This window comes from Argiope bruennichi, chromosome 8, assembly GCF_947563725.1.
Source record: "Argiope bruennichi chromosome 8, qqArgBrue1.1, whole genome shotgun sequence".
Classification (NCBI taxonomy): Eukaryota; Metazoa; Arthropoda; class Arachnida; order Araneae; family Araneidae; genus Argiope; species Argiope bruennichi.
The window spans coordinates 102,366,569-102,379,139 of NC_079158.1; positions in this window are offsets into that span (position 1 = coordinate 102,366,569).

Sequence of the window (12,571 nt, forward strand, 5' to 3'; positions counted from 1 at the left end):
GAAAAATTAACTTTCTCATACGAAAAAAGGTTTCACACAAAACAACTCTTAAAAACTATATTTTGAGTTAAAATATGTTTAGTCTCGCAAAAATACAAAAAAAAAAAAAAAAAAAAAAAAAAACCCGCATTTACAGGTGGTAATACATTTCAAAATTTTTTGATAATTAAAAAAATTCTGAATTTTCATTAATATTTTTTATATGTCTTTTTTTTTTGTCGCCTTGGTTTTATTTTCACTGATTTCCCATTTTTGCATGAATTGATGATGGATTTTTTTTTATCGCTCAAAGGTAAGATTTACTTATTAATGAAAATTGTATATATATATATATATATAAAAAAAAAACTGAATGCCAGGAAGAAGAGAAAAGAAACGCATTTGACTTACAGAACATTCTATTTCTAGCTGCTTCATTACTTTACATTATCAGGGTAAGCACAAAAAAAAATGTTTAAGCGAATTAAACAACAAATTCTACCGTGAAATCATGTGAAGCAGTCTTACTTTTTCCTGTTATTTTTTTCTTCCAATCTTTTTTCCCCCTTACGCTCTATAAATGATTTCTGGGTTAAAATCCCTAGAAAATCGGCAAACAAAGCATGAAAGGCGGGCAATTTTTTTCCCTTGAATCGAAAAACATTAAAAAAAAAAATAATGGAAGAAGCTGCAAAAAAAGTTTCTGAGATTAACTTAAGCGTGTGTGTATTAAATTACACAGCAACAAAATATCAAAAAGTAAAGGGAACCTTTGACTAAGGAGAATTACGGCTAATCAAACCTGCGCATTACCACTCCATCTTATTGTTTTTTTTTTTTTTTTCTTTTCTTTTTTTTATAGCTCTTTCTCTTTTACCTTTTTTTTTTTGTATAAAATTTCCCCCATATCTTTTTTTTTTCCCTTCATGCTTTCTGGTAAAGCGCACACGTTTCCGTATTAGCTGCCAAAGTATCTGTATGGTATGTGAAAGTTATGCTTTTTTCCCCTTTTCAACACTTTTTGTAATCTATCTTTTTCGTCATTTTTTTTTTATTGTTACTAATTTCTTTCAAAAACTATTCACTGACTGTTGTATGAACAACAGCACATTTTTCAATGTCATTAACCCTTTTTTCGAGGCATTATTTTTTTTTCTTCGCTCTAGTGATGCTTGTTTAAGTCGGTTATACATTTAACAGAAATAGAAAATATTAATGCTTCTCGGCACATGTCATTTTGATGCATAAAATGTGAAAGAGATGTTTCGATTTTCTTCAACAATTCCATTTTAATTGCACATTGCAAAAGTTAGCATCTGGAAATATTTAGTGATGTAATCTAAGTTTTCAGTAAAGAAATCCCGAGTTATTAAAATCATAACTTGAGTAAAAACGGTGGCAATTATTAAAAGCTTATATGGGACTGAGGGGTATGTTCTTTTAAGGAAATAATGAAATAATTCTACAATTCTGATAAATCTATACAAAAAAAAAGGTTATATTTATATTTCAGAAAATAACCGTGGAAAAGTGATAATTTTATTTATTTAACAACTAGCCGCCTTTGGCGACCAACCGGTTCGCCAATCTTAATATTCGTTAAAATTTTAATTATTAAATATTTTATGCAATTCCAACTTTAATTGATTCTTCATCAAAATATTTTAAAACTTCAAATTTTGATAGTCATATAATTCACTCATAATATTATAAAGGCCTTCAGTCATAACGTGATATGTATCTCTCTAATTTTCTGTTACCCCTCGTAGAATTTATGCTTTAAATTAAAGTGTAAATGATTAATCTGCAATTAATATAATAATATTTTTTACTGAAATTTACTGATTTTTCTTAATAATATGATTACTGATTATAGAGTCACTGAGCGTTTAAACTTTATGGGCACTAAAAAATATATTTCTTAATTTATGTAATATCTCAAGAATTTGTCACCGAAATTTCCCAGGTTCATCATGAACAGATCGTTCAATGTTTCATTAACAATGTTTAATTTTAAATGCAACAAACACTAAGAAAATAAAATGAATCGTTTAAAACAATCGGTCTAAAACAGGTTTAAAAAAACTACTTAAAAAACGATGTACTTAAAACTATAAGCATATACAAAAAATATATAACTAACAAAAATACAATTTACTTACAAAAGCATGCAACTAACCTAAAAATTATTTAAATCATCCGTTGATAGTGGTTGTCATGACAACAATCAGAACAATGCGCATGCGTGAATTTTCTTCTCCAGTTAGGTAACGCAAGTGCGTGAATTTTTCTACGCTAGTTGGGGTAACGCTATGCAGATTATACATTTTTAATTTCCTTTATTCTGTGTTATTTTAATTCAAAAGTACTTCAGAATGAATCTGAAACATGGATTAATTAACAATTTTTAATTTTAAATGCATAAAACATTAAGAAAATAAACAGAATCGTTTGAAATAATCCGCCGAAAAATATTAACCCTAGCCTCATGACTGTTGGGAGAAAAAAAAACTGAAGCCTTACTCATTTGGCGGTGGGGAAAATGGAAGATTATTTTGGCTAAAAAGTTGGCGGTGGGGAAAATGGAAGATTTTTTTGGCGGGAAAGTTAGTTTTTAATTAATAATTAAAATTCTAATTAAAATTTCAAAAAAACGAACCCCAGGTGCACATTCCCGACCTCTAAGGTATACATGTACCAAATTTGGTAGCTGTATGTCAAATGACCTGGCCTGTAGAGCGCCAACACACACAGACACACACACTTTGAGCTTTATTATAAGTATATAGATAATAACTCCGATTTTTTGGAAGAGCTTAATGAAAATATAAATAATAGAAAATATTATCAATGTTATGCAAAGATAATAGATCTTGAAACATGTCCAACCATTTTTGTTCACTCTAAACAATAAAATCTAAATATATTGATTTAATTTAGATTAAGGTTTATCTAATAATGTCAAAAAATATGAATGGTACCGATGTAACAAAAAATATTGTATAAAGAAACTAAAGTTTATTAACTTTTTTTAAGGTTTGAAAAAATTTACAAATTCTAATATACGAGCAAAACTCGAATTTCCGATGTAAATTAAGAGAGGAAAAAACCGAATATTTGAGTCATTAAAGGAACGTTGTTACCGTTAAGATCCATATTTTCATGACGAACAATAAATAGTTCGATTAGTGGGTCATTTTATACATATCTTATTATTAAAAATTGACACCATCTAAGACTTGCAGCAAATAAAATATAAGCTACTTTTGGGAGGGTTGAGGGGGTGTAAATTCTTCTTGTCTGCCTTTGTTTAAAACTATAAATGAGGAAAGAGGTTTAATTGAAGTGGAATAATATTCCAGACACAAATACATGTTTTTAACTGAATATTTATGAAAATGTGTAAAATGTGAAGCACGAATCAGTTTCAAATTGATCAGTTTGCACAAAATGAAGTATTATATTAATTAAATATTTATTTTTTATGCAGATTACATATCCATCATAGTAAAATTTTCTTTCAATTTTTATACGTGTTGAATAACATCAATTGAGAAAGCTGCAACTAGAACTTTTGTACTTATAAAGATTTTAGATTATGTATGCTTTTGTCTTTTCAAATTAAAATAGACAAACTAACTACTTTGCATGAAAACTCCTTCCTATGGTTTATTAGGATAAAATTAAAACATTCAAATCTGGTTGATTAAACTGCATATTTAGAACCGATTTCATATATTCTTATTTTTGTCGCTTTCCTTTTACAACGGCAAAAGAAAAAGAGTTAAAAAAAGGATGTCAGTGATGATGGCATATCCGCGTTACCACGGAAAGGGGGTGCAGCAGTTTCTGAGGGTAAGAACCATTGAGCACCCGACGGCAAATGTCTGACCTCCAGCTCATATGAAGATGACATACACACATTCGATCGCGCAACCCCTTTTCACATGGGGACACATTCACACACCTCACAGATAGAACACAGATGAAGAACAACCATGCCCGAACCGGGATTCGAACCCGAGACGTCCAGATCACCGGGAAGATGCGCTACCCCTACGCTAGGACGTCGGCGGCTGTCTGTGATTATAAATTTAAAAAAAAGCACCAATTAATGAAAATATAGAAACTATTTGGCAATGGAATAAATATGATACATGCATATCGGATTAAGTATTTAATTCGTTTAAAATCAGATTTTACATATTCAAATTATAGCCTCTATTCTTGTGACAAATAAAAATAAATAGAAAGAATGTTAAATGTTTATACAATTGCTTCCGAGGCAACCACAATAAATGGCTTCCATTATAGAGTATTACTTCTTTCTTTCATCATATGTAGTGTTGGAGGAAGAAGAGAATTGGCAAGGACCCTTGTTAGTTTTATTTTACTTGGATCCAAATAGGCCATAATCTTTATATTAGAGATAGGGATTTGGACTTACAGCTTTGATTGTGATAAAAATTACTGCTGAATGATAGGCTAGAACTTCATGACGCTTGCATAGATTTTAATGAATGATAGAACTATCCAATTACATCAGAAATGGCGAATGAATACATAAAAACATTTAATAGTACGAACACATTTACAATTACAACATTTCCACCTTATAAAATGAATGCTCATTCTTTTACACATCCAGTAACAGCATTGACAACAGCCACAGCATCATACTCAGCCTTGAGACACATAATAAAGAAAAATATATTGTCTTTATATTTTATATATTTTTTATTTATATAATCAGCTAACATTCAGTAGTTCCACATATTAGCTTCGGTTATAATATAAACAAAGATATACGAATCTGATTAATCCTTTATTTACCGAATAATTTTACCATCAATTTTTCGACTTTATTTTTGAACCAGTAGTTACTCCTTGCAAATAAAAAGAAAATAAAAGAATCTTAATATATTAATTAATTTAATTAATAGAAATATCTTAATTAATTTAATTAATAATTAAACAATTTTATCTCTACTTTTTGCATATATTAATTACTTGCTATCTGGGTTACATTCGTTGTTGTTGTTGTTGTTACTTATGGCACATGTCATAGACAAGCCCACTGACGAAATCAGTGATGGGTTATGTTATTCGTGTTCTTTTGAACACCTTCAAAAAAAAAAATAGTCATGTTACGAAGATATAAGCCATATTTAAATGGTACTTTTGAGTACCGTTAATAAATAAAAGTTTTGTATAATAGTAAATAAAAAAATAAAAGTTTAAATAGTGGGAAATTTAGATACTAAATGAAGTGACTAACTCGAAACAATATTCCCAAACTTTGAGAAAATAATGCTTCGAATCTAAAAGTAAAATTCTAAGAGGGAAAATATGAATTTAGAAACGAATGTGAATTATTTCATGGCTTAACTACATAATTTCCTAACTTTAAGTTTTAAAAAGTGGCAAATAAACGCTCACTTCATGACCCCTGGAGCATCTGTACCCTCTCTTAGCTCCTCTCCAATACTGTTATTAAGAACTGAAATAAATAATAATTTATTATTAATCATTTTTTATAACGAACAGACCTCAAAGAAAGCTTTCATCCAATTAAAAAGTATCTGAAACGGAAATAAGAGCAAATTTCGAATTTTAATGACATGAATATTTCTCCCCCCCCCCCCTTTCCATCCCATATTACATCAGAGTGGACAGGAGGGCAGGGAGCGGAAGAGGACGGCGTGCATGAGAAGAGGAAGACTCCCCGTTCAGTCAGGATGCTTCGAACCACTGACGCAAGTCTACTTCCTTTCGTCATGCGCCCACTCTTCCGATATGCGCACTGATCGCACAAAGCATTCATTAAGTCATTATTAATGAAATTAATTAAAAAACGCATGAGACATCATTTTATTTATTTGCAGGTGCAAAAGTAGAGAGAAAAAATCGTTTGATGTAGGGGGGAAAAAATCCCCAATGGAAATGATATTCAAAATTACTCTTAAAAATTACCTTTCTTTCCCCCATGTTTAGGGATTAACTTCCTTTTTGAAGTGAAATATCTTTTCGAAGATTTTATAAATACATTTATATAAATATTTCCTAAAATGCGTATTATCTAAGGAACACAAATAAAAAAAAAACCCACGTGCATTTTTGTAATTTTTGTAATTTTTTTAAAAGAAAAGCTAATAATATATCATTTATATTTTCGCTTATTAAGTAAGTTTGCATTTTGTATTTTTAAATGAATAACTTGATGCTCAGATATCTGTTAATCTAAGAATAACCATTACATATAAAACAAATATTACTGGGTAAATTTAATGTATGTCTGAAAACACAACTTTTTTTCTCCAGTGAATTCGTAACAAAAGGCTATAACTTCTGTTCAAATCATTATTATTTCGTATATTATACTCAAATTATTATTAACATAAATTAATATTATTTACAGAATTAAAATAAGCTATAACTTCTGCTCAAATTATTATTGGAATTACTAGTTTATTAATCAAAAATATTTAGACTTTGTATAACAATTCGGCCCTCTATTTGGAAATAATTGCTAAAGACTAATGGTAACATCATATTACACTAGCGAGGATTCCTCAGATTTTATTTCTATTTCGATTGAATAAAGATTTATTGTAAGATAATATTTATTTTGTACATCTATTTTTTGTTTATCTTTTTTAAATAGTGTTTTCTTTCCTCCTTTCATTTTTCCCATGCAATCTAACATTCTGTTACTTTATTGTCATTTTATACAATAGTAAAGGGGATGGATAGCCAATGGAGTGTGTAAATCCTCAAAATATAGAAAAAAATTTAATTGTATTTATTTCGGACTCAGTAGCCGAAAACGATATTTCATTACAATACAAAATGATAAAGTCTATCTCATTAAAGACAATGTATAGATTCAAAAATAGGACTTCAATCATCAAACTAAATGAATCGAATTTCAGTTATTGTTAATAGAAAGAGTCATGACTTAATTCAAAACTGAATTAAGTCAGTTAATTTAGATATTAAAATACTCTGGCCACTTTTCCTCTCTTTTTTTTTCTCACAAATAACTTGTGAACGGAGTCATATAGTTCAGTATAAGCACAGCACTATGTTATTTCGTAGGTGTGTGTTCAAATTTTAGACAATTAAATAGAATATAGACATAAAAACTAATTTCAAAATGCTCTGCAAAAAAAATATTCAAAATGCACTTATTTTATAACGACACAAAAATAATTGAAAAAAAAAAGTATAAAAAATGTAAGCAAATAAATAAATAAAAATCAAACATTGTCTTTACGAGTAAAATACAGGTATCAATATATTCATTTTTAAGGAATAAACATTGCAAAAAACAAATGTAAAAAAACAATTTTTAAAAATTAATTGCTGGTAAATTTTAAGAGAGTAGATTCAGCATTCATTTCCTTTTTTTAATTAAATTTTAACTCAATATTTAATAATAGGTACAAACAAAATGGAGGAAAAAAATTTAAGAAAATTCTAAATGTTTAAATTGAAAATTCACATAGATTGTCAACTTTTGAGTCAACTACAACAAGATAAAAAAACCTTCCAATCTACAAATGAATTTGAAGTATTAAAAAGAAAGCATGAGATGCTTTCCTAAATTTTAAGCATCAGTTGATTTTAATTTGAATATATTCGAATACATAACCTTTTGTCATCAAATGAAAATACTGAAGAAAAATTTCTAGTCTTGGGGCAAGATTATTAAGCAGAATAGATAATTGTCTACTTCCCCTATTCCATAATCTGGCCTTGATTTTTATGGTAAATAGAAAGACAAAGTGTTTTTTTTAAATATAAGTTGTTTAAATTGCATCTTCCAGTTGAATAAATAAATTGGCAGCATTAGCTTTAAATATGATTTAAAAGCATTTTGAAAAAGCAAGTAAAAAAAGAGAAATCTCTGTTGTTGTTTTTTTACAAGAAAAACTATTGGAACCTTAAATCATAAGAATAATTCAGCTGTTCCATAGGATTTAATAACTTTATCAGCAGCTGTCGAGGATTTTTTTAATTGATTAGTAGATTTGGTTACAGATTTTAACAACAAAACATAACAATAAGTGTAGTTATCTGCACCTGTAATAATAAGTAATTATTAGCCAAAATGTCTAATCACAAAATAGAGTGTATGTGCGTGCTTGTATGCATGTGTCTATGTGTATGTTGATGCGCTATAAAGAAACTATAAAAAATTTGAGTCTGATAATTTTATCGATGATTATGCTGCTCAAGTTTTTTGACCGATAAAAGAAAGCAAGCCCAAGAGTTTAGAGTAATAAGTACTGTAAACTCACACATAATTTCGAATAACTAAATTAATATGATTAGCTTAATTTACGTATTTCTTCAAAATGCGTGAGTGCCTCCCCTCCAACATAAATAAATTTCATGTTTTTTAGTGAACTTTGATAAAGAAAACCATCTGACATTACGAAATTAAGGCTTCCTGGTATCACTTCAAGGATAATTAGATATATCTGCATATGCTTAAAAAACAACCAACTGAACAACAAATGTCTACGTAATGGTACATTCGGCAATCCTATCGTGCAAATGATACTCCCAAATCAACAGTTGTAGTGGTTATAAATTATACCTCTTTCTTATTGGAAACATCAATAATAGTAAAATAATTATAGACCAATGAGCATCCTGATGTGAGAGAACGTTTTAAGAAAAAACGAGCACTACAAATGATCCAACAAATTATTATTTGTTCTGATTGGAGAGAAGACATCGAATCTAGGTTTAATTAAACTCTGCGGTTTTATTCATTTTTGAAAATAAATTTTGTAAATATCTAAGAAATGTGAGAATATTTATGTAAATTGTTTTGTTAAAAACTTAATTAGTATCGAAAAACGTATTTAAAAGAAGGATTAAATAATTCATTAGGATCAGACATCTTTGTTACTTACTTTATTAGTAAACAACATAAAATGAAGACCATTTTCAATTATTTAATCAGATCTTTTTATCTCTTATTTATTTATTATTTGTAGGTACAGCATTTAAATTTTCACAAAAAGAAATTAAAATATTGTAAAAACCATAAATAGTTTAGTTTAATAATTATAAAAAAATAAGCTAAAATCATTACTATTTATGCTGAATTTAGAATTTTTATAAATTTTTGATTAAAATAATCATCATTAAATTATATATTTCTACCATATACTATATCTAGACATAATTTGAGACAATTTTCCCAATATCCTTATAGCATATAAATTAACCAAAACACTTCTGTCTATATTTTATGAAAGAAATAAGCTCATGTGCACGGTTTATTTAATTTGGCATTTAAATAAAATTCAAGCATATTATTTTGCTAAGCTTATCATTATTAAATAAAATTCAATTCACATTTTCTTCACATACATGTCCAATTTTACTGCAATTCACATACATGTCCAATTTTATTGCAATACATGTCCAATATTAATAAAATTAGCATATCTTAAATTGAAATATTCATAAATAAAACTTATAACAGGGAATGAAATAGTGCTTTCCCTTATAAACATTATCATTTTATTTAAAAGGTGAAAATGGTTCCTAATAATTGAAAAATTTATTTTTTTTTAAAATCGGAAAATATATTTACGCCATCTATAGATTACTTGAATGACTATTTAATATAGATTATCTAAATTAAAAATACTCCCAATAAAAATGCAATTTTTGTTTTCTGCAAAAATTTATTCTAAACTAAAAAGCTTATGTTTCGGATTTTTATCAATTGTTTATTATAAAATTATATCATTAAATTTTGTGTGCATTGAACATTATAAATTATAAGAGATCTCTAGTTACATAGTTATAATATATACTTAATAATTTTTGACATATTAACGCCACTGCTTTACATTTCTTGAAATTTGTAAAAAGAATAACTAAAAAAAATTAAGATAAATCTCCTTTCAAATGTCTTATTATAACGTTAAAAATAAAATCCAAAGAAAATTTATTGAATCTTTTAAATTGAAAAATGATAGTTAAATAATTTTAATTTCAACATGATATGAATTCTTTTTAAAAAAAATCCATTGGTATAAAATTTTTTTAACGAAAATATATGTTTTATTTTCAACTTCAAAGCATATTATTATTATTATTAACAAATTTATATCAGAAAGAAACCAAGAATGTTGAATTATTCGGACTCTTTTCATTTATATTTCTGCAAGAAATGGGACAAATTACTTTAAAAAAAAAAAAACCCGAAACATGGATCTTAATTCTGTTCTAAACCATTTACCCTTCCGGCTTTTATGAATGTAAAAACTTTTATCACTTTTGTAAATGTAGGCTTACTTTATTACAGACTTTTATTTCCTTAAATCAAAACAACTATTCAGGCCTTAATTTTTTTTTTTAGAAGCAAATTATTAGAAAAATCTTCTACTATTTCTAAGTTTGGAAACTAAACTTACATTTTGAGTAAATAAATAAATAAAGGAGGGCACAGCTCTAGATACTGTGGATATGTTTGTCGTTCAAAATTGAAGGCAAAGTTATATATCAATTATACAATTATATATATATATATATATATATATATAGCTGCATTTTTTCAAACAGAAAGCAGAAATATTGTATTATCATTATTATTTTCCAATTTCAACATAACTTAATACTAAATCGATCATTCTCTAATGAAATTTAGTTCTTTGTTCTTGGCAACACCTAGAATTAAAATAAAGCGTTGTTTAAAGCCATAATAGCAGCCTATGCTAGATAGGTTATGATTTGAGGTGATATGTTACTTAGCACATTCTTAATGTTCATGAACTTCTTAAATAATGAATAAACTTCATTTTAAAAATGAATTCCATTCTTATGTTATTTATATTGTATATTAATCGTGTGTTGTTTATATTGCATAATAATTAATGCTTATTGTGTTCTATAAATGTTTGAAGAAATAAATCTCTTATTCATATTCCTTCTGAAAAACTTTCATAGGGAGTTAAAGCTACGAAAACAAAATTTTATTAAATATAAATAAATTCGGGGATTATAATCCTGAACCGAGACTTTGCTTTAAGAATATGGACTCCATTGTTGATTATACATGTATTGTAACCAGTGAATCCTTTCTCTTTTAGTCTCCTATTTGATTTAAAATGTAAAACCGAATTCCATGAAATTCTAAAACTGGACTTGAGTGAATAGAAATGGAGTAAAAATATTATCTCTCTGACAGGTTTCAAGCAAACAAGTTTGATGATTTCAATTTCTGGTATTTTCCTGATTCCAAACAAAAACACGCATATCCTTTCCGAAACAACAAAGACATATCAAAATTGCAACTTAAACAATATGATTTATTTTCACTTACAGATCTTAATCTTCTTGTGAAAGATCAAGATCATAGTGCAGGAAGAATAAAAAAAAAAAAAAAAAAAAAAAAAAAAGTGGCATAGAAAAAGGAAAGAAGAAAAGCACTTTTTTTGTATAAAAACTAAGGCGGGCAGAAAATTGCTCAGATTCCACGGCGCAGGAATGAGATCCTGCTGCGAAGACCCAAACAGCCACTACCAACTGCCTGAAAGAGGCGAGTCTGAAATTTTCTTTTCTCTTTTCTACAAACCGCGAGAAGAAAGGATCATTAGGCAGCAGACCTTGGCTATGATTTCTGGTTGGCTGTTTTCTCAGGTCTTTTCTTTCAGTGGTAAGGTAGTAATTTAGGGCCTTTCTTTTTCTGCCGCGCCAACTCTGTCATTATGCTTGGTTCCATTGAGTATCGCCGAATAACAAACTCACCCCCTGCCCCCCTCAAGGGCAGGCTCACGGTCAGTCTCCGATTGCACACTCTTCTGATTCGGCTGCACAATGCGGGGGGTTGGGAAAGTTCTGGCAAATTAGCTTTGCACCATCGCTCGCCTTTGCCTTCCTTCTTTCTGGACCAACAAAGGTGGCAAGCACTTTGCCACATTTTCCTACACTGAAAATGTGGCAATAAAAATGTGTTGCGGTTGCATAATTTAAATAAGGAATCCTAGATTCACATCATTTCTTAAAAGATTTAGAAATATTTTCCTACTTCAGTAGACACTCAGTGCCAATTTACATTTACCAAAGTATCAATTTACATTTGGTGTACTTTGATTTTGATAAAATAAATGCTTTGAGTCAATATCAAGAGAGTTGTATATAAAAGGATGTCTCCAATTTTGATGAGTAAAAATACAATCGAGTATTCTTAGATTTTAATTCTTTCATAATGATTTCAAATATTTTAATAATTTTATGTTTTTATCTTTAAATATATTATTCGACTGCATTAAGAATTATTTTGCACTTCTTACATCTTTCTTGGAAGTACGTGTCCCTATTCAAACAATACTTCATTTGAACTAGCTTACTTTAGTAGAAATTCGGCTTACATTTACTGTGTATTGATTTCGATAAAAACATCAAACACTGTGGGTCAATATCAAAGAATATGTATAGAGAAAGATGTCTCCAATTTTGATGACTAAAAGTAAAATCGAGTATTCTTGGATTTTAATTCTTACTTAATGGCTTGAAATATTTTTATATATAAATACTTTATTTTATTGCATTAATTATTATG